A 22,925-nucleotide genomic window follows, 5' to 3' on the forward strand; every position below is an offset into this window, starting at 1 on the left:
CACAGCTGTTGTGCAAATGGAATAGACAACAGGTGGAAATCATTGGTAATTAGCAAGACACACTCAATAAAGGAGTGGTTCTGCAGGTGGGGACCACAGACCACTTCTCAATACCTATGCTCTCTGCCTGATGCCCAACACTGTGCAGGACGCTTGGCATTTGCCATAGAACACCAGGATTGGCAAATTCGCTACTGGCGCCCTGTGCTCTTCACAGATGAAAGCAGGTTCACACTGAGCACATGTAACAGACGTGACAGACATGGTGTGGGGTGGCATTTCTTTGGAGGGCCGCATAGCCCTCCATGTGCTCGCCAGAGGTAGCCTGACTGCCATTAGGTAGCGAGATGAGATCCTCAGACCCCTTGTGCGACCATATGCTGGTGCGGTTGGCCCTGGGTTCCTCCTAATGCAGGACAATGCTAGACCTCATGTGGCTGGAGTGTGTCAGCAGTTCCTGCAAGATGATGGCATTGAAGCTATGGACTGGCCCGCCCGTTCCCCAGACCTGAATCCGATTGAGCACATCTGGGACATCATGTCTCGCTCCATCCACAAATGCCACGTTGCACCAGACTGTCCAGGAGTTGGCGGATGCTTTAGTCCCGGTCTCGGAGGAGATCCCTCAGGAGACCATCTGCCACCTCATCAGGAGCATGCCCAGGCATTGTAGGGAGGTCATACAGGCACGTGGAGGCCACACACAATACTGAGCCTCATTTTGACTTGTTTTAAGGACATTACATCAAAGTTGGATCAGCCTGTCGTGTGTTTTTCTACTTTAATTTTGTGTGTGACTCCAAATCCAGGCCTCCATTGGTTAATAAATTAGATTCCTATTGATTGTCTGATTTTTGTTCTCAGCACATTCAACTTTGTACAGAACAAAGTATTCAATGAGAATATTTCATTCATTCAGATCTAGGATGTGTTATTTGAATGTTCCCTTTATTTTTTTGAGGTGTGTGTATATGTATATATATATATATGTTAAGTGATACTTTTTTGATCCCACAACCGGGGAAATTCCACCTCTGCATTTAACCCATCCATGAAGTGAAACACCACATACACACTAGTGAACACACATACTAGGGGGCAGTGAGCACACACTTGCCTGGAGCAGTGGGCAGCCCTATCCACGGCACCTGGGGAGCAGTTGGGGGTTAGGTGTCTTGCTCAAGGACACCTCAGTCATGGACTGTTGGCCCTGGGGATCGAACCGGCAACCTTCCGGTCACAGAGCCAGATCCCTAACCTCCAGCCCACAGCTGCCCCAACAAAAATTGTCATCAGGGGAGAGTGCGAACGCAGTCCCCCACTACCAGAAGTTATGCAGTCGAGATTCCCACATTTGGGGAATTCGCAGGCGTCGTGTCCACGGTCGTGCAAAGTCTACGGTGAGTGTAGACAGTCGCGCGTTCTGATTGGGAGTTTACGTTCAGAGTCTACGGTGAATGTAGACAGTCGCGCGTTCTGATTGGGAGTCTACGCTCAGAGTCTACGGTGACTCGAGTCTACGGTGACTCTGGACCAATCACCTTCAGGATCGCTACCACAGCGTGCAAGTCTAGACTAATCGCGCGCCGGATACTCGATCGTCACCGCTGTGTGCAAGGCTAGAGCAGTCTCGTGTCGGATAGTCGATCGCAGCCGCTGTGGGCATGTATAGCGTTTCTCTGTGACAGGAGTGACCCGTTGGTGATCGAGCATTGAGGTAAGAACCCATGTTAACTAGAAGAGCAGTTACTTTTCGGAGTTCAAGTCAAACACGATGTTTAGATTAAAGCGTTATTAGAAGAGTCATGTAAAAATGATGCCGTCATCAAAAGGTCTGGGCAACATAGTCTATGACAGCTATGAACACTTCACCTCTGTTGTTGACATATTGAAGAAATAAGTTGTAAATATGCTGTACACTAACAGTTTCTGCCAGTTGTTCCAAAAAGCACCTGTGTCTAGCTCTTTTTTATTTATTTATTTTTTAATTGTCTTTTTTTGCCCCATTTTCCATGTCTATTGCCATTAAGATACTTCCTTAACTATGTTAATTCTTTTAATTTGTAATTGTGTTTTTAAAATATTTTCAGTGTTTTCTTTTACAAATAAAGATATCAGGAACAGTAAAACCAAGCATGTGCATTCTTTTTAGATCACTTTGGGACATTTAAAATTCTTTTATTACAACTTAAATATAGTGTTCTTACTTAATGTAACTAACTTGAGTAAAACCTTTATTTCTTTAGCTGTACTTTTAATGTTAACACAATCAAAATCAGATTCAGAATCTTTATTTATTGACCAGTCATGACTATCACATCTAATGAAACACATAATACACATATAATATGGGATATAAGATGTTGGAATATCTAATACAAATATGCTCAGTATAAACAAGACAATACTTTCCTGATCCCTGGGGAAATTACATTGCCATGAAAACAATCGTACTACAGTGAATATCAACAGTCAACCGAGTAAATAACAGAATACAGTTACTTGAAGTCACTGTTACATTAACACAGAAGAGCAGCAACGATTCTTCACTTTTCACTTTGAAGAACGGATAAACCTACAGAAATAAACAAAAACACAAGACATCCCGTCAGGCTGTGTTCTTTCACCCAATCAGAGCACGGATAAGTGACAGCATATCGTCATTGCATCACATGGAAACGCCTCCAAGCTAACGTAGAAAATCACCCTATCACGGGTCGCGCGATTTACACTACTTTTCGGCACACCCCCATTCGCAAGGGTCAGCACCACCCAAGTGCAATGGCAGAGCCTCGCCCTGGGTGAACCACCTTCGTGATCATGGTATCGCCCCTGCCAGGTAAGTATGATATGTGTGTATATATATACGTATGTGTATATTGTCTATACAATAACAAGTAACAATCTGTAAAAAAAAACTAAAACCCTTAAGTATTTAACAAAGTGGATTACTTGCTTGTTGATTCTGTTCTTGTTACTTCTCTTCTTCTTGAGTGTCTTGCTCTCCCTTTGCTGCTGTAACACTGAGAATTTCCCTGTTGTGGGACTATTAAGGATCATCTTATCTTAGTGAAATCATTGAATTCAGGTATTTCAATCACTTCCATGGCCACAGGTGTATAAAGCCAAGCCCCTAGTCCTACAGACTGCTTCTACAGACATTAGTGAAAGAATGGGTCGCTCTCAGGAGCTCAGTGAATTCCAGCAAGGTACCGTGATCGAACGCCACCTGTGCAACAAGTCCAGTTATGAAATTTCCTCACTACTAAATATTCCACAGTCAACTGTCAGTGGGATTATAACAAAGTGGAAGCGACTGGAACGACAGCAACTCAGCCATGAAGTGGTCAGCCACGTAAAATAACAAAGCGGGGTCAGTGGATGCTGAGGGGCATAGTGCACAGAGGTCACCAACTTTCTGCAGAGTCAATTGCTACAGACCTCAGAACTTTGTGTGGCCTTCAAATCAGCTCAAGAACAGCTTAGAGACCTTCGTGGAATGGGTTTCCATGGCTGAGCAGCTGCATCCAAGCCTTACATCACCAAGCGCAATCCAAAGCGTTGAATGCAGTGGTGTAAAGCGCGCCACTGGACACTAGAGCAGTGGAGACGAGTTCTCTGGAGTGACCAATCATGCTTCTCTGTCTGGAAATCCGATGGACGAGTCTGGGTTTGGCGGTTGTCAGGAGAACGGTACTTGTCTGACTACATTGTGCCGAGTGTAAAGTTTGGTGGAGGGGGGATTATGGTGTGGGGTTGTTTTTCAGTTGGGCTCGACCCCTTAGTTCCAGTGAAAGGAACTCTTAATGCTTCAGCACCAAGAGAATTTGGACAATTTCATGCTCCCAACTTTGTGGGAACAGTTTGGGGACGGCCCATTCCTGCTCCAACATGACTGCCCACCAGTGCAAAAAGCAGGTCCATAAAGACACGGATGAGCCAGTTTGGTGTGGAAGAACTTGACTGGCCTGCACAGTGTCCTGTCTTCAACCCTGTAGAACACCTTTGGGATGAATTAGAGACTCTGAGCCAGGCCTTCTTGTCCAACGTCAGTGTCTGACCTGACAAATGCTCTTCTGGAATTGAAAAATTCTTCAAAAAAAAGTGGAAGTTGTTACAGCTGCAAAGTGTGGACCGACATATTAAACCCTATGGATTAAGAATGGGATGCCACTCAAGTTCATATGCATGTGAAGGCAGATGACCGAATAGTTTTGTAAATATAGATTATTTTCAAATTTTTTGTTTTTTGTTTTTTCTGACTCCTCCTATGTCATCACATAGTCTTTGGTCCAAACTGGCGGTCGTCTCTGTCACTGATGAGCAGTGTGTCCTTCAGAATTCTCTGCTGTACTGATATTTTCCTCTACACTGCCAGCCTGTAAAGGTTCAGCCTATGCTGCCAGCTGCCAGCAGAAGGTGACAGCAGCAAAGACCTGTTACTCCAGGAGACTCAAAATCCCAGAATACCTTTTGGTACTGGCATTTAAGGCTGTGGCAGACAGCACACCTTTGTCATGCCTTTGTAGAGAGATGGCTGGTATGGGACTTTAGCCCAGGTGGGTATAAAGACAATAAGAAAGAGAAAAGATGGATAAAAACAGAAAACAAAGAGAAGACAGAATGCTGCTCTAAGCTAGTTGGCAGAGAAGAAAAGAAAGGAAAGAAGGAAAAAGAAACACACTCAGTGTATTTACATGCACTCAATAATCCCATCATAACTGGATTTCTGCAGTTACCTTAATGTAAACATTGAGCACTTTAATTAGGTCCAGGCCTAATAAAGGTGATCAAGGCTTTAGCAAAGTAGAAGACTGGAATTTGATCACTTTGATATTGTGGTAGCCACTGCTGGTAGACAGACAATCACAGGGAACTCCTGTCTAGCATAGGTGAGTAGTTTGGCTTCAGACTCTACACACCCCCCCCCTCTCTCTCTCTCTCACACACACACACACACACACACACACACACACACACACACAATTTATGTACTCATGTATCCCTGAACTACTGTTTATCTGTTCTTTAAAACCACTCAATCTATTACTGTGATCATTAATTATTGATTTCTTTTTTATTTTTCATGATTATTACAATTATCATTTTTCTCCCTTCCCATGAAACTGGCATTATTAAGGTCATTCTTGAGTCTATTGGCTAAACATTTAGAAAGAATTTTACAATTAGTGGTTAAAAAGATCCACTGGTCTCCAGTTCTTTAAAAGAGAGAGGTGGCAATAAAGATAATACAGCACGTTGACATGACCCATCACTGATTCACTGATAGATAGAAGTCAGAGGACCAGCCATTAATGCCTGGAGACTAGGGCTGGACGATATGACAAAAATTTCTATCACGATATATTTCTTAATTTCGGTCGATACGATATAATTCTGATATCGATACGAACTACATAAAACCACAGAAAACTGCCAAGAACATCCACAACGAATGTCTGTACCTACAAACTTCTGAAAAATAAATTTGCCAAGTCTATGAACCCTCCTCCCATGTAAGCTTTTAGAAATACAAATGGTGCAAATGAAAGTGTTCACCTTTTATTTGTATTCAGCCGAACAAGAAACATGACATTGCCTTCAAATAAACATAAACTTCTTGACTTTGTCAATATTAATATCTTCAAACTACAACATGGGCTGATTATCTTATTCTTATGTACATATAATGAAACAAAAGTGCTTCATCCAAGATAAGGAATATGAAAAGTGCTCAGAGTTTCTGCAGAATACAGAAAAATGAGCGGGCAACAATAAAAACACATGTTGCTGGTGAAGTGACATGTTTGAGGGTTGATGACACCCTATGGTGGGCCCTAGAGGTTTCTGGCAAGAAATACAAGCTCTACATTATCTGGCTTTAAAGCTGCCCTTTTACATGTGACGATGTTGCCACCTGTGCTAAAAACCCTCTCAGAGGGGGAGCTTGTGGCCTGAATGCACAAGTACTGTTTTGCCAGTTTGCTTACATTGGGGAAATTCTTTTGATAGACTTTCCACCAATCCAGAGGATCTGAGTCACTGTCAGCATCTGGAGCCAGAAGGTAGTTGCCGAGTTCCCTCTCAACTGCCTGCTGTGCACTCAGACCTGCTGTATTGCTAGTGGTGGGCTTGTTTGAAAAAAAGCTAGCCAGAGAAAGCTTTGCTTTCTTGGCTGGTGGCACTGCTACAGAAGCTTCTTCCATGGCTTCTTCACTGGACTCTTCTACCCTTACCACAACAGCTCTCTCTCCCTTCAGCATCTCCAACATGGCTCTGTTTTTGATGTATTCTCTCTTCTCCTCCTGAGTGTACTGAAGCTTGAATCTTGGGTCAACAAGACATGCCATGTCAAGCAGATCATCCATTGCTGGGTCATCATACTTTTCGTTGAGGTATCCCATCACTGTTGTCTTTATGGTCCGGGTGAGCTCTGTGTCAGTGTATGGTTCTCATTTGTAGCTGTATTTTAACTACAATTTTAAAATTATTTATATAATTCTTACAGGAAAAACACAATTCTCCTACTTATTCACATTTTTGTTTTTTCACACTTGATTTGGGCAAACATCTGTTCCAACGGTAATAAAACACCTTTGAATTTGAGAGAATTGCTGTATGTATCACCCATACAAATATGTATTTCTTGACTAAAGATGAAATAAATAGCCTATAAAGTCACATAAATCAGGGGAATTAAATCGCCTAATCAAAACTTTAGGCCTACTAAGTAATAGTGTCTGGGTATGGTATGGAGCATTATGCTGAGTAGTGAGCAGTCTGTAAAGGGTGCAGTGCAATGCTCCGTTATACAGTACACCACATTTATCAAATGCACAGTGTAACACATGCTCATTGAAATTGTCATGGCAAGCAACAACTAGAAAGCAGGCATAAACCTCACACAATAAAACTGTGTGAATATGAAAAATATAAACAAATATAAAGAATGTAAAACAGATATCAAAAACATGCAAGTACTGCTATGATAGGTTTAGGTTATTTTGTGTATGGTGTGAGTATATTTTTGTTAGGGAAGTCATTGTAGTAACAAATAGACTATGCCATACACAGAACTTAACACAGGCCTCAAAGGAATATTAACTGTGTATAACTTACCAATAGCAGAGTTCAGTCGGTGCCCGATGCATTGTAGCCTTGTCCATCCGTTCAACTCAGCAGCTTTGATGACATTGGTCCCGCTATCTGTGGTAATGCAGACGTGGCGGTCCTCGCCAAGTCCCCATGAAACGAGCGCGTCGGCAAGTCCGGCGGCAACTGCTTCGCCCGTGTGATCCTCAGGAAAGTAGACCGTCTGGAGGCATAAGCTGACAAGCTTCCAGTCTTTGTCGATGAAGTGGACTGTCAGGCTCATGTACGGTTCGGAGGTTCGGCTTGACCACAGGTCAGCTGTGGTCGCAAAATACGACGCTGACTTCAGCTGCTCCTCCACCCTTTCCCTAACTTCATCATAAAGCTTGGGTATAGCTGTGCGTGAAAAATACCGGCGGCCAGGGAGTTCGTATCTGGGGTCGATGACTGAAATCATTTTCCTGAAGCCTACATTTTCCACTGTAGTAAACAGCATCATGTCCTTAGCCAAGAAGTTTGTTACAGCTTTAGTGATGTCTTTATGACGCTTGGCCTGTTTGTCATATGGCATGAACGCAGCTATCCATGTTTGCTGCGTGGGGTTCCCTTTGCTGAACACACCTGCTGGTGATGGTGGGGGTGCTGGTGATGTCTCAGGGACAGGTTGGCTTAAACTTTTGTGGTGCCTCATCTTCACACTCTCAGAATATTCTGTCGAGTGGAACTGCTTCAGATGATGGAACATATTTGATGTGTTCCCGCTGCTAGTCGGCACCACTCTACGGCACATTTTGCAGCACACTGAAACCTGAAGTTTATCAGATCTTCGATAGCCGTACCACTTCCACACCACTGAATTTGTCTTTCCTCTCTTATCAACTATTTTGTCTGCTTTATTATCACTCGTGGAAGCTCGTTCAGTCACATTTGTATTGCGGTCAGCGGTACTCATTTTACAGCTAGAACGTGCCGCGTTGGAGCCAAACCGAACCGAACCTAGCCTAGCCTGCTATTGCTGAGCAGTGGCTGCGTGCCTGTGGTGTACGTCATCAATCACTGTGCTTTGCTTTTTCAGTTGGCTTGAATGTAATGAACGTCAGCGCAGATGTTGTAAATAATATTTATCGAAATATTGGAAATGTGCCTAAAAATCATATCACCGTTATTGAAATATTTTCTATCACGATATATATTGATATTGAGTTATTGTCCAGCCCTACTGGAGACTGTCCTGCGTTGAGATGTCCAGCTGCAGCAGTGAGGTCTTGCAGAGTCAGATGAGAGTCTAGCTGAGCTCAGGATTCAGAGTCCAGTTGTGGAAGTCCTTGAAGAAGCTGTGCAACCCAGTCAGAGTCACAGAGTTCTTCAGTGTAAAGAGCAGAATAATAATCCACTGCATGTTTACGCATGTCTGTGACATCCGGAAGGCGAAGACCGACCATCTGTTTATGCTGTGCTACTAAATATTCCTACAAGTGTAGTAAAACAGGATCTCATTCAATTAGACACTGAGCTCCTTCCTCTTCTGCTGCAACTTAACAGGGTCAGTAGCAGTCAGTCCAAGCTCCAGAGAGCATATCTCCCTCTCAAGAGTGTGGGCAGTCAGTCTTGCTGCCCATTTCTCACTACTGTCTCAAATAATAATAAACATTTTCATACTTCGCAGTAACTTTTAGACGCTGTCTCTCCACCACTTCTTTATAACCACAAGACTGAGGCAAGAAGGCCTTAGAAAAGAGCACAGCCACACCTGCACTGCTTTGGTTCCCATGGCTTAACACGACTCTGCCCTCCTGCTCCTTCTGCCAGTCCACCTCGTTCACACGGTCACTATGTGCTTCCTGGACCAGGGCAACGTCCACCTGCTTAACTTTCAGCAGCTCATACAGAACTGCTCTCTTCCTCGCGTCTCTCACTCCATTTAGATTGAGCAAGGAGAGTTTAAAATCACACATCTCAATGACGAGCAGAAACAGAAACCAGCTCAACATAAAAGCTGAGGAAAAGAGCTCTTCAGTCCATCTGCATGCTCGGGCTGAGTTCAGAACTTCAGCACTAGTATCTTAGATAATGTATCTCCGGCTCCCTATTCCCCCCCTCCTCCTCACTCCTCATCAGCGCCCTCACTGATTTCTTAAACAGTTCTCAATTTGGAAAATTGACACAGATTCTGCCCCCTTTGCCCCCTCGCACTGCCCCACCTCACCCAGTTCCATGTCTGTGTGGTGTTCCACCTCTACGCTTCCCTGTTCCCCAGTGATACCCACCCATACACTCTGCTCTTGCCTATGATCTGTTCTTTCTTCTCCAGCTTCTTCTGCCGAGGCTCCCGCCACTTCTGCGAGGCTGGGCTCAGGTCGAGCCCCCGCAGCCTTACCATGGCAGTTCTGCATTAGGTGCCCTTCCGCCCCACAACCGAAATTCTTCATTTTCACGGTTGTGCCAAAAAAAGTGCCAAGTTCAGCTCATCGTGTTATTTTTCAGAACCATAAAAACCCGTCTTCTGAACGAGACCACACAGTGAAGCAGTGGCGATTTACAGCCCAAGGGGATTTAATGAATCACCGAAACAATCTGGCCATGCCTGGAGATAATAATGAGGCTCCCCAAACAAAATTCACCCATTCACAAAGATTCACCAATGAAATGATATCACACCCAGATCACTGACAGATACAATACTTTCACCAGCAAACCACTTTTTCTCAGAACAGGAAACGCTACGAGTACTTTGGTAAAATAAATTCAACTCTAATGCGCGAGTCCACTAGAGCTCGGAACAATTTCAAAACATCCACCTCCTGCTCTTCAGACATCAACCTGAAGATCCCCAACATCTCCAAGGTGGCATGCTGAGGGGGCAGTCATGGGCTGGAGGTTAGTGTACCAACCCTGTGACTGGAAGGTCGCCAGTTTGATCCCTAGAGCTGACAGTCCATGATTGAAGTGCCCTTGAGCAAGACACCTAAATCAAATCAAATCAAATTTATTTGTACAGCGCTTTTTACAACGGATGTTGTCACAAAGCAGCTTTACAGAATTTCGGAAAAGACAAAGTTTCAACAGGACTGTAAGAATGTACAGAAACCCCCTGGTGGACAAGCCAGGGGCAACAGTGGCAAGGAAAAACTCCCTCAGAACTGAGGAAGAAATCTTGGGAGGAACCAGGCTCACCAGGGGAGACCCATCCTCCTCTAGTCAAACTACCTACAAGTGATTATATTACTAATATTAATAGCAGTAATATTGGTATTAGGAATAACTAGGAGTCTATGAGAACATCAGCGTAGGGTGGGCAGCTCGTCCAAGGCAGGTGGTGGCAGCTGGGGCATGGGCAGCTGGTCTGAAGTGGGTAGCAGGAGGGCTCAGCAGTCCTTCAGTGTCCAGCCGGACATATGGGTGATTGTATACTCGGAAAGAAAGCAGGTAAATGGAATTAGTTTTATTCTATCCGTTTGTACATAAACAGGGAATGTAAACATTTACAGAGTGTGGCTAACGACTCCGGCAGATCTGACTATGACAGCTTAACTAAAAGGAGAGAACCAGAAGGACACACGGACACGGCAGCACTCTGAAACAGTTCAGAATCCCTCCGCTCCACTGTCCACAAACTTGAATGACCGCGTGCGAGCAGCGGGATGACAGCACCAGCGTTTCAGTTTACTATAATTCCCTGTGTCCATGGACCCCTGGATCTGCTGCCTTTATCTAAGGGGGAATATTACCTACCAAAAGCTAAACTGAACAAGTGAGTTTTCAGCCTAGTCTTAAAGATTGAGACTGTGTCTGAGTCCCGAACAGTTTCTGGAAGATCATTCCAGAGTTTGGGGGCTTTATAAGAAAAAGCTCTTCCCCCAGCTGAAACCTTCTGAATTCTGGGGACTATTAAATAAGCCAGCACTCTGTGCTCTGAGTGGTCGTGATGGCTCATAATGAGCAATAAGGTCTTGCAGGTACTCAGGAGCAAGACCATGTAGGGCTTTATAAGTCAATAAAAGGATTTTATAATCAATACGGAATTTAATAGGTAGCCAATGAAGTGATGATAGCACTGGACTAATATGCTCAAATTTTCTAGTTTTAGTGAGGTCCCTGGCTGCGGCGTTTTGGACTAGTTGGAGTTTGTTTAAACTCCGCTCGTGCATCCTGACAGTAGTGCGTTACAGTAGTCTAGCCTAGAAGTAATAAAGGCATGTACTAGTGTTTCCGCATCACGCAGGGATAGGGCATTTCTGATCTTGGCAATGTTGCGAAGATGTAGAAAAGCTGTCCTAGTGATCTAACCCCCAACTGCTCCCCAGCCGCTGCAGATAGGGCTGCACACTGCTCCGGGCAAGTGTGCTCACTGCCCTCTAGTGTGTGTGTTCACTAGTGTGTATGTATGTGGGACTTTCACTGCACGGATGGGTTAAATGCAGAGGTCTAATTCCACAGTGTGCAAACACAGTGACAAATGGTTCTTTATACTATCCCGAAGGATTTTGACACTGATAACTAAGCTTGTCCCACAAAAAAAATGGCAAAAATATATTTATAACATTGAGCTTTAGGGTATTTACATCCAAGATAAAGACAGTCCAGGTGAACAGAAACCCCAACCCTCTGAGAGCCCTGTCAGGAGCTCAAACAGAGGAACCAGCCCTCCGAGTGCCTTGTCCAGGAGCTCAAACAGAGGAACCAGCCTTCTAAGTGCCCTGTCCAGGAGCTCGAACAGAGGAACCAGCCCTCTGGGCACCCAGTCCAGGAGCTCGAACAGAGGAACCAGCCCTCTGAGCACCCTGTCTAAGAGCTCGAACAGAGGAACCAGCCCTCTGAACGACCTGTCCAGGAGTTTGAAAAGAGGAACCAGCCTTCTGAGTGCCCTGTCCATGACTCACAGAGGAACCAGCCCTTCGAGCGCCCTGTCCAGGAACTCAAACAGAGAAACCAGCCCTTTGAGTGCCCTGTCCAGGAGCTCAAACAGAGAAACCAGCCCTCTGAGTGCCCTGTCCAGGAGCTCACACAGGTGAATTAGTCTTTAACAGTCGGAAAATGCATGAAGAACAGTATCAGGGTAATTAGAGAAAAAATAAAGGGCTTGAACAACAGGGTTACATTTTGACCCAAAGCCATTTGTGGATACAGCACAGGATCCTCTACTGAACGTTTGGGCAAAGGGTGTGGCATGTGAACATCGAGTGGAGACGAACCACGGCGAGAACAGCGGGCAGAAAGCCGCGAGTCGGTGGGGGACAGGGCGCAAAGCCCGAGCTCCCAGTGATGTGCGTGATGGCGGCAGGAGGAGGAGGAGGACGATGACGGTGCCAGCAACAAGATGCACGAGGGCAAGGAATGAGTCCCAGCCGAGCTGCCAGCTGGCGGCGGTGATGAGGAGGCGGAGCGGCAAGCTCTCCTTCCTTCTTGGCTGGGGCACTCACAATGCCCTTATTGAGAGCCAGCTGATGCTGATCTGGATGGCAGCCTGAGTGCCTTTCATAAAGAGCTGCGAGGGAACAGAGAGAGGGAGAGAAAGAAAAAGAAAGAAAGTCAGCAGCAACAACAACAAAGACTGAAGAGCTGAAAAGCTGAAGGGATAAAGAACTGAAAAGTTCAGCTGTCCGAAGCCACTAAAAATGGCCAGCTTAGCATGGCAATGGTTAAGTTTGATTTGTGTTTATTTGGGTGAATTAAAGAAAGATGGCTGCTTCAAACATGCCGTGCTACAAAGGGCTTTTGTACAGGAGCCTCCATGAAGGCCGCAGACCCTCAGGGACAGAGAGATGGGCTCTCCATTTGGAGTCACACCTCTCCTTCAGCTCATGAAAGTGCAAGAATTTGACAGCTCTGGTACAAAGCCTTCTGACTTGAGAAAGTCAACTACTGTAACCTACTCAGAGTGAGAAGTTGCCCCTCAGTAATCCCAGGTTTGGAAACAGAGGGGCTGACAAATAACTCTGGAAATGACATTCCGGCCAATCCACCAGCCAAAGCACCAGCCACAAAAGCCTTCAGAGGTGGAGGCAAGGAGAGGATTTGAATTTGAAAACCTTTTTATTACGACAATCAAAAACCTACAAACACACTAAGGTCATCACTCAAAATCTCTCGTGTGTTAGAAAAAGATGAAAAAAATGAAGAATAACTGCAACAACTTTAAACCAGCACCCACAATCTAAATATCAACCATATCGTATATCTGGCCTGCAGTGAGGAGAACATCTCCACATCCTGGGATCTGGCCTGCTCACTCTCAAACAGCTTAGAGAAAAAGCCAACTGTCTGCTGGCGAATTTCAGAAGGCTCAGAAATGAGATCCCCTGATTCAGACCGCACAGCATGCATAAACCTTCTCTGTACATTTTTGCGCTCCAGACCGAAGAAGAACTTAGAAGGAGCATCCAGTTTCATCACATTCTGGAAACGTGAATGGACCAGCGCCCCCTGTGCTGTAATGTCCAGTAGGTCAGCTAACGCAGCTGTTTTTCTTTTAAGAGCTTTAATATGCTCCTGATCTCTGTGGCCTCCCCCAAACACTGGAGTGCCATTATTTCAATCTCCAGGGCTTTTAGAGATCTGATTATGTCCCTAGTTACAGTTAAAGTGTACTGCTGGCAAAACACTTTAATTTGTACCTTTGCTACGTCCCACCACCGTTGTAATGAATTAAAAGATGTTTTCTGTGACTTAAAAACATTCCAGAGAAGTAAACTCTTTAAAATTAACGTCATCTAAAAGTGCAGTACTAAAATGCCAGTATGCACTCTGAGGCTTAACGTTTTGTTTTTTAGCAGCGCATCGAACCATACAATGATCAGAAAAACCAACAGGAGAAATAAAACTGCATAAAAACAGACAAATGATGTCTAAAACTGTAAAACCGATCGAGTCTGGCCAATGAGAGGGCATTATCCCACAGTGTGTCCTTGTGTACTGTCTTTTGTTACCATGTAAAATCCTCCATATGTCACACAGGTGCCGGCGGGAAGCAGTGTGTGGTTCTAAGTGGTTCCTATCCAGGACGTCTGTTGTGCAGTTAAAAACCCCACCCAGGACTAAAAAGTCAGTAAAATCACAATCACCACGCCTACAGTGGGAGCGTAACAAATAAAACCCAAGGTTTCGTTCTCATAACAGGCTTGTATTTTCAATAGCCTCCCAGGTAAAATCTCATCAGCTGTGTACGAGTGAGGAATAAAATTACTCGAAAATAAAACACCAACTCCACCACTAACAGTAGAGTTGTGACTTAAAATGACCAGCCCCTCCCACTCTTTAGCCCAATCTACAGCATTAACACCATCGCTGTGTGTTTCCTGGAGAAAGAACACATCAGCACACTTCTGTTTCACCAGCTCATAAAACATCGCCCTCTTCCCCTGGTCTCTCGCCCCATTTGCACTCGATCCTAATGTCACTCATCAAGGTAATCAAAGGGCATAAAATTGTGATGGCGAGGGCCAGTCCGACACAGGGACTAAACAGACTAAGCCTCCTCATCGGTACCCGCTTTATGTAGCTTAGTCAGCATCTTTTTCAGCCTAAAAGTTTCCAGTGCATTAAAAGACCCCTCCCTCCTGAAGTGTTTAACATCGTGTACAAACTGCTGGGGGTCCGTAAAGTGCTTATGTACCTAACCTCTATACCCTTTAGTCACACTCAGGAACTTCCTCTCCTCCTGAGAGCACACTGACCAGCCAGAGTGTCGGCATCAGCACCACTAAGCTCCTTCTTCGGCTGTTTATTCCCCTTCCCCCTCCCTCGCTTCTTCCTTTTAGCAGAAACTTTAAAAACAGGCTCATCCACCATGTCTACCTCAGCCACAGCTTCAGGCATCACCACTTCAGCAGAGACAGGTTCACTACAGCCATTCACCTCAGCAGCCTGCCCCTCAGAGATAGCAGTGTCCCCTTCCATACTGCCCGGTTCCTCCACAGCCGGCTAACCCTAACCCCTAACCCACAGCAGAAGCAGACGAGGGAGACCCCTCCATGGCCCGTTCGGCCCCTGCTGTGTCCTCAGCAGCAGACTCCGACATACTCAGCCCCGTCAGGCTCCAGATTGGCCAGTGGGTGGGGACGACTACCACGGACCCAGCAGCAACAGGCCCCAGCCGCTCCGGCTCAGCCCTGACGGGAGCATCAGTGTTCCAGTCTGCCTTTACAGGGAAAGCACAAACAAGATGTCCCGCTTACCCGCACCAGAAAAACTTCAAGACGGTTTCAGAAGAGACATAAACAGCTTATTCAAACCCGTCAACACTAAATTTCAGAACCAAGTCCAGATCCTCCCCATCCTTCAGAACCATGAACACAAGCCACCTGAAAGACACCAGGTGTGTAATCAGAGGGTTCTTACAGCCCAGGGGAGCCTCCGAATGGGAGAAACAAGTTTTCCATGGCGGGACAGTTCACAAGCAATAAGCTCGTCCTTAATGAAGGGGGGTACATTAGACAGAATGACCTTTTTTAGAGCGCTGTTCATACGAGAGGCAGAGACGATGCTGGAGTGGCCCACTGCGGTCCCTGCAGCCAGGCAGCTCCTCCACACTCGCCCTGCACACCACCTTCACCCCGTGCCTGCAAGTCAGGCTCTCATACACGCTGCTCGGAGACGCCGTACTCCCGGCGAACACACCGGCAGCAGAGCCTCCACACACTCACTCACCACGCAGCTATGACTGACTGACTGACTGACTGACTGACTGACTGACTCACTCACTCACCACGCAGCTACACCTCAAAACACACACACTCACACAACCAGCCTCAGAAACACAACGAAACTTACGAACTAACAGAAAAGAAACTTGGCAGAATGCCAACTACATGCACTCACTCTCACCACACTCCGCTCGCTCCACTGCTCACAGAACAGAAACAGGAGAGAGAGAGAGAGAAGAGAAGAGAGAGAGACAGAGAGAGAGAGAGAGAGAGAGAGAGACAGAGAGAGAGAGAGACAGAGAGACAGAGAGAGAGAGAGAGAGAGACAGAGAGACAGAGAGACAGAGAGACAGAGAGACAGAGAGAGACAGAGAGCCCAGTAAGCTGTACAGCATCAGGACACCATACAGATGGGCCCAAAACAGCACAGAGGAGTTCCAGAAAGCAATCAGTGACCCCAGCATTCAGACACTGAGACCACTTTCTGGACACCACATACACTCACAGTAATGAAGGCATCAATCTAGCAGGGAGAAATATCAAAGCACATTCTCACTACAGCTGCTCAAATAAGTCAATCAAAACAATCAAGAAAAACCCAAACAACCAAGCAAAGATAAGTGGCTCGATATCGAACGCCAGAAAATTAGGAAAGAATTAAGGAAATGATCAAATCAAAAACACAGAGACCCAAATAATGCAGATTTACTTCAATACTGTGAGACGTTGAGACTCAGAATCAAAGAGCACAACACACACAAGCACAGCTGACAGGAACTGAGGAGTCCATAAATACCAACAGTTTTTGGGAACACTGGAACACCCTAAACAAACCCAAATCAGAGGAACTGGTCCTGTAAAACGGAGACGTATGGATCACATATTTCAAATCCCCAGCAACATCACACCTGAACAAAACAACTGAACAACTAAACACATTAGAATTGGTAATAAAAGGGTCCCAGAACCCCCTGGACTCCATCCAGCAGGAACTGAGAGACAAAATATCAAGTCTAGAACCTAAAAAATCCAGCGGGCCTGACGGCGTATTGAACGAAATGATTAAGAACACAAAAAAAATCCAACTGGCCCTTCTCAAACTTCTATAGACTTCCTCATGAAGCACAGTGTCCTGAGTAAAAGTCAGATTGGATTCAGACCAAATCACCGCACATCAGATCATATTCCAAAAAGTGGACTGCAGTGAAGCCAAGAAGAGGAAGAAATGGCTTTGCAGTGGACCGACTTGCTCCATGCAGTTCAATAAAAGAAAATGCTGCAGCTTGTATGGAATTACGGCAGTGTTGGAACGTCAGTGTTGCTGTGGTCAGAGGTTTAAGAATAAGCTAAACGACTGTGTAACTGCAACACGGTGAAGGGGAAACATGGCACCGTCATGTGTGCACAGCTGGCATTTTGGCAGAAGATTGGTTCTAAAGGAAAGGCCATTTGTTAAAATACCTGAGGGTCATTCTACGGGCCACATGGACGTAACTGTATCATCTCCTTGATGTAAATCCAGCCGTCTTATATAAAGTATGTCATGTTGTTCTGCAGCTGTTCTGTAGCAGTGGTGGTTCTAGGATTGTAGGCTTGCTGCCGGTTCCTCATTTTGGTTCTTGTGCAGGAAAGGGCAGTGAACGTTTTTCATGTTTGGGCACTTGATTTTGTTTGAGTTGACTTCTAAATATAGGGCCTTTACTTGTATGTGCTTGTGTTGAGGATGACTGAGAAAAGAATAATATTAATAATCTGTAATAATAATAATAATAATAATAATCATCATCATCATCATCATCAAGTACTGCTAATCTAGGCCTTACACTCTACTTAATACACACACACACACACACACTTTCTAAGCTGCTTCTGCCTCAGGGTCACAGGGGGTGCTGGAGCCTATCCCAGTGGTCATCGGGCAGAAGGCAGGATACAGCCTGGACAGGTTGACAGTACAATATACTGTACCATGCCTGTGTGTGTGTGTGTGTGTATAAACCTATGAGTATTAATAAAACTTTACCACACATTACTATTTTTTATTCATGCACTGCAATGAAAACAGTATTTTATGCTTTAATTAAGTATAACAGTCTACAAATAAACTAAATACATATTTATTTTCCTTATTCTTCTTCCTGTTCAAAGTCGTCTTTCCCTACAGTTGCTAGGCTACCACGCTGTAACAATTTCTATTGGCTGTCTCACCGTGCCGCTTTGAGCATGACTGACCTGACGGTCATCCAGGAAACCGGCCAATCACAGTTGAGCGTGACTTTCTGGTCAAATTTTAAAATCCGTCTGTTAGAGCGGCCGTGTTGCTGCTGCTACTGACCCTCGCTCGGTCTGCCAGCAGTGGCCGCCACTCAGGACATTTTACATCTGCCTGCCAAGTTGGTCGAATTTAAGTTGTGGGCTGTTAACAGAAAACCAAAAATTGGACTGTAGCCGTAGAAGAAGGTCAGACAGGGTCTTTTTGGTAACATCAGGTAAGAAAACACTCTCCGTTATTCTCCCTAACAGCCTAATGCAGCGGTAGCTGGGTTTTGTGTTAATGTCCTTCATTTATGTTGCCCAGTCTAGCAGTGAAGTCCTCTGGACAGCAGTGGCTGCTCTGCTCCCAGTGTAGTGCGAGTCCAATATTCAGTCACCACGTTTTACGTGTGTGTGGCTTTAGCAACACAGCTGCTGGTCTCCATCAAACAGAGGTGTAGTGATTAATCGACTTTGTCTACTAAATTAACGACCAAATTAGATTGTGCGCTTTGTCGGTCAGCGTTACTGACGCAATGTATAATCATTTAATATCAACAAGTAACAATGTCTATATTATATTTGAAATGGAGTGATTGAACAATAAAAATACTAATAATAGTAACTGGAATAATTATTACAGCATATTTAATACATCATTCTCTGTTGATAATTGCTTTTGAAGGATTAAAACAACAGCAACAGAAATAAAAACGCTGTACTTACATTTCCTCTTCCTGTCTGAGGAACGTAGCTGAAGATCCAGGCAGCACAACCAGCAGCTGTTACTCTTTAAACAACTGTACTCTTTATTAGAAACACCCAGCTTGTACTTCCACCAACTGGCCAGTTTATTAGAAACACCCACCTTGTACTTCCACCAACTGGCCAGTTTATTAGAAACACCCACCTTGTACTTCCACCAACTGGCCAGTTTATTAGAAACACCCACCTTGTGCTTCCACCAACTGGCCAGTTTATTAGAAACACCCACCTTGTGCTTCCACCAACTGGCCAGTTTATTAGAAACACCCACCTTATACTTCCACCAACTGGCCAGTTTATTAGAAACACCCACCTTGTACTTCCGCCATTTGCCAGTTTATTAGAAACACATAGCTTGTGCTTCCACCAACTGGCCAGTTTATTAGAAACACCCACCTTGTACTTCCACCAACTGGCCAGTTTATTAGAAACACCCACCTTGTACTTCCACCAACTGGCCAGTTTATTAGAAACACCTAGCTTGTACTTCCACCAACTGGCCAGTTTATTAGAAACACCCACCTTGTACTTCCACCAACTGGCCAGTTTATTAGAAACACCTAGCTTGTGCTTCCTCCAACAGGCCAGTGTATTAGAAACACCCACCTTGTACTTCTACCAACTGGCCAGTTTATTAGAAACACCTAGCTTGTGCTTCCACCAAATGGCCAGTTTATTAGAAACACCTAGCTTGTGCTTCCACCAACTGGCCAGTTTATTAGAAACACCTAGCATGTGCTTCCTCCAACAGGCCAGTGTATTAGAAACACCTAGCTTGTGCTTCCACTAACTGGCCATTTTCTAGCTCTTTCCCCAACTGGCGCCAAAAGACGACGCCGTCGGCACAGAACATCGCCGACAGCTCCGTCTGGAAGTGAAGTATTACATTTGGTTAAATATGCGCTAATACTCGTCCAAAACGCCGCACATCAGCGCTATGATCGTTATTACAGATGATGCTTGGAGAAATTCATCTCAGAAGTTCATTAATCTTCCTAAAATATGAGATTATTCACAGAGCTGTTCCTACACAACTCACCTCCAGCATAGGATAAAGCGCTGCTGGGGGTAAGGGAAGCGCGGAGGGACAGAATGAACAGAAAACGCGAGTTTTGGCAGGTACACGCGCGCCAGCTGGGAATTGTAGTTCAAACTCGCAGATTGAACTCATATGCAGGATTAGTCCATCAAGAACCAGGAAAGTATTAATAAACCAAGTATTTTTAGAAAAATTAAATACAAAACAACAACTTAGATCAAAGTAACAAGAAATATGTAACAAAAGATGATTTCTTATGAAAAATAATTTCAGACAAATTCACACAACTAAGGGCTACAATTATTATTATTAATTCTTTCTTTTTGTTTTAGCTCCGTTACAATTACAAAGCATAGAACTCCACCCAGTTTATCCTCTCACATCTACACAGAATGCAAATTTTGTCAACGTTTCAATGTGAAGTTTGTCTAGTCTCAGCAGAAGCTATGAAAGAATGGATCTGTGGGCAGTTCTTATTTTGGGAACTAAGGAAAATTCAGGACACCTGCATGTTTTCACCACTTATTCATCCAAAGCACCACAGAGAGCATTAGAGCGGAGGTAGATGGAGCTACCTGCCCCACTCTAGGAGACGCTGTGCAATTCCTGAAGATCAGAAGATGGGCTGGTCCTCCTCTGCAGTTTTCTTCCTGTGGAACCTGCTCCTGATTACCCCTCGGGTGCTTGCTGTCGCCCTCTTCGCCTCCATCCCGCCCTGCTACATTGTTGCTCACGTCCTGTCCTGGTGGGCGCTGCTGTTTCTCTGGGCCTGGAGGCAGAAGACTTCATGGACACTGAAGGAGGCGAGTGGCTCTACCGGCCCACCGTAGGACTCATCTGGTACTTCAGCTGGTTTAACGTGTCAAAGGGAAAGACTAAAGTGAAGAGCATCATCTACCATGTGTGCATGGGGGCCGACATGGTGCTGCTTCTGGTCTTGTGGTTTTGGAAAAGATCCGTGGAATCGGCTCGTCTGAGTCCTCTGCCAGTTAATCCCTACATACTGATTGGTGGGTTGCCTGTGCTTTACATCACTGGACTCCTCGTAAAACTGCTCTACTACCGGAAGTTCCATCCCAACTGCCCGAGTTTGAGATTTGGTGACAGAGATGAGACGCCATCGGTTGAGCTATGCAGAGTAGGTGCAGTGGCGAATGTTTTGGTTGAGACAGATTCCGCTGACATAGGACGTAGGAATGGAGCCGACAAGAGGATGAGGAACATGGCTGCTAATTTCTACTACTAATTTAGACTAATAAGGTTAGATTAATAAGGTGTATGGCTGGAGCCCTAGAGCCAGATTAGGCCTAATGCTGCATTCACACATGCGTATGGACGACAGCAAGGCCTGAAGGCTGCATCAGGGAGCAGAACATTCCATGAAAAGTTAGATTTTTCCAACTATTGGTGTTGATTTTTTTGTGAGTGATGGATGCCAGACGTGTTGTTGTTGATCTCCAGATGAAACTAGTATTACACACAATTACAGTATTAGGTGCTAGTAAAAGTAAAAGACGCCCTTTTGCCTTCAGAACTGCTTTAATTCTTCGTGGCAGACTTCCAACAAGGTGTTGGAAACGTTCCTCAGAATTTTGGTTGGTTATTTAAATTCCTGTTGCCTTTCTATCATCTGGAACCAGTCTGCCCATTCTCCTCTGACCTCTCACATCAACAAGGCATTTTCGTCCACACAACTGACCGCTCACTGGATATTTTCGCTTTTTCGGACCATTCTCTGTAAACCCTAGAGATGGTTTTGAGTGAAAATCCCAGCAGATCAGCAGTTTCTGAAATACTCAGACCAGAAAGTCTGGCATCAACAACCACGCCACATTCAAATTCTCTTAAATCCCCTTTCTTCCCCGTTCTGATGCTCGGTCTGCACTTCAACAAGTTGTCTTGACCACCTCTACATGCCTAAATGCAGTGAGTTGATTGGCTGATTAGCTATTTGTGTTAACAAGCAATTGAACAATTGTACCTAATAAAGTGGCAGATGAGTATGTGTGCAAAGTTGAAAGAAAAATAAAGTTGTATGTGCAGGTTTGGAGAGCAGCGGCTCATAAAGTGCCTGTTGCAGTAACAGATGTAAACAGTGGTGCTCTGACAGCAGCAGTACAGTGTATATAAGCTGCAGTTATCGAGCGCAAAGTCCCATCATTTTTAAGTGTCTAGCCTAAAGAGGACGTTTAATGGTGCGACAACAGTGTCACAGTGTAGTCCAAGACACCACGGCCATATCTGAATGTAGCTACATACAGACTGTATTTTTATCTGTTACTGCGATTTACAAACAACAGAAATATTCCAGGTGCTGTGAGATCCCGTTATAGTGTTATGTTAATGATGTTTAAGCTATGTTGCCTTTTTAATAATCTGTTCATTTGGGAGTTTATTTTGTAAATAATATGCTGCCAGACAATGTTTAATATGTTTTTACATAGGTTCAACGGTTCAGCCAAGGACAGTGCACTTTGGACCCAACAGACGGAAATGATCAACCAGCATTACTGCCTGTCCTGAGGAACTGCCCCAAAAACTGCTAAAACAGATTTTTGTGGAGGAAAATTGAGGCAAAGATTGAAATGTGTAATATATTTATATGACAGATTTGTCATAAACAGTGCATTAACAGCCCCAGGGTTGAAGATTTCAGTAAATGGCATTTTTATATTGCGCCATCTTGAGGCCAAAGAAGGCAGTTACAGTTATATTGATGACTACTAATCAGTCTGCATCAGTTTACTCACTACTGAGATGTACAGCGAGTACACAGCACTGAAATTTGCACTGGCATTGATTTCTGTTCAGTGAATGTGCATACCTGAGAACTTGATTTGTAAAGGGGGATGGGAATTTCAGGGGGAGCAGGATCAGGTGCAACACCGGAAAACCACAATAAACGTCGTCTCTTCATGTTTATTAAATCACTATAAGTATGGAGAGCCTTTTAAACTCATCCGTGTAGCTGCTAAACACACTATTAAAGTTAGAAATGATTAAAGTCATGAATTAGTCTGCCTGCTACCTTAGAGTTTAAACTGAATAAGTGATTGAGAAAATTGCAGCCCTAGCTTGTTATAAATGTTTATTACACTTGTTTGTAGTGTAGCTGGACGCTGCTGCATACAGGA

General features: G+C 44.6%; 1 non-coding gene and 1 pseudogene across 1 annotated transcript; both read right to left on the reverse strand.

Moving 5' to 3' along the window:
• Positions 1–1,293: 1,293 nt before the first annotated feature.
• On the reverse strand, positions 1,294–1,408 carry LOC119262606 (annotated as a pseudogene).
• Positions 1,409–2,677: 1,269 nt separating this feature from the next.
• LOC119262627 lies at positions 2,678–2,847 on the reverse strand. Its single transcript, XR_005129783.1, has one exon. It is a non-coding gene; the product is annotated as a U1 spliceosomal RNA (small nuclear RNA).
• Positions 2,848–22,925: the final 20,078 nt, after the last annotated feature.

This window comes from Pygocentrus nattereri, chromosome 27 (assembly GCF_015220715.1).
Source record: "Pygocentrus nattereri isolate fPygNat1 chromosome 27, fPygNat1.pri, whole genome shotgun sequence".
In the NCBI taxonomy this organism is placed as follows: Eukaryota; Metazoa; Chordata; class Actinopteri; order Characiformes; family Serrasalmidae; genus Pygocentrus; species Pygocentrus nattereri.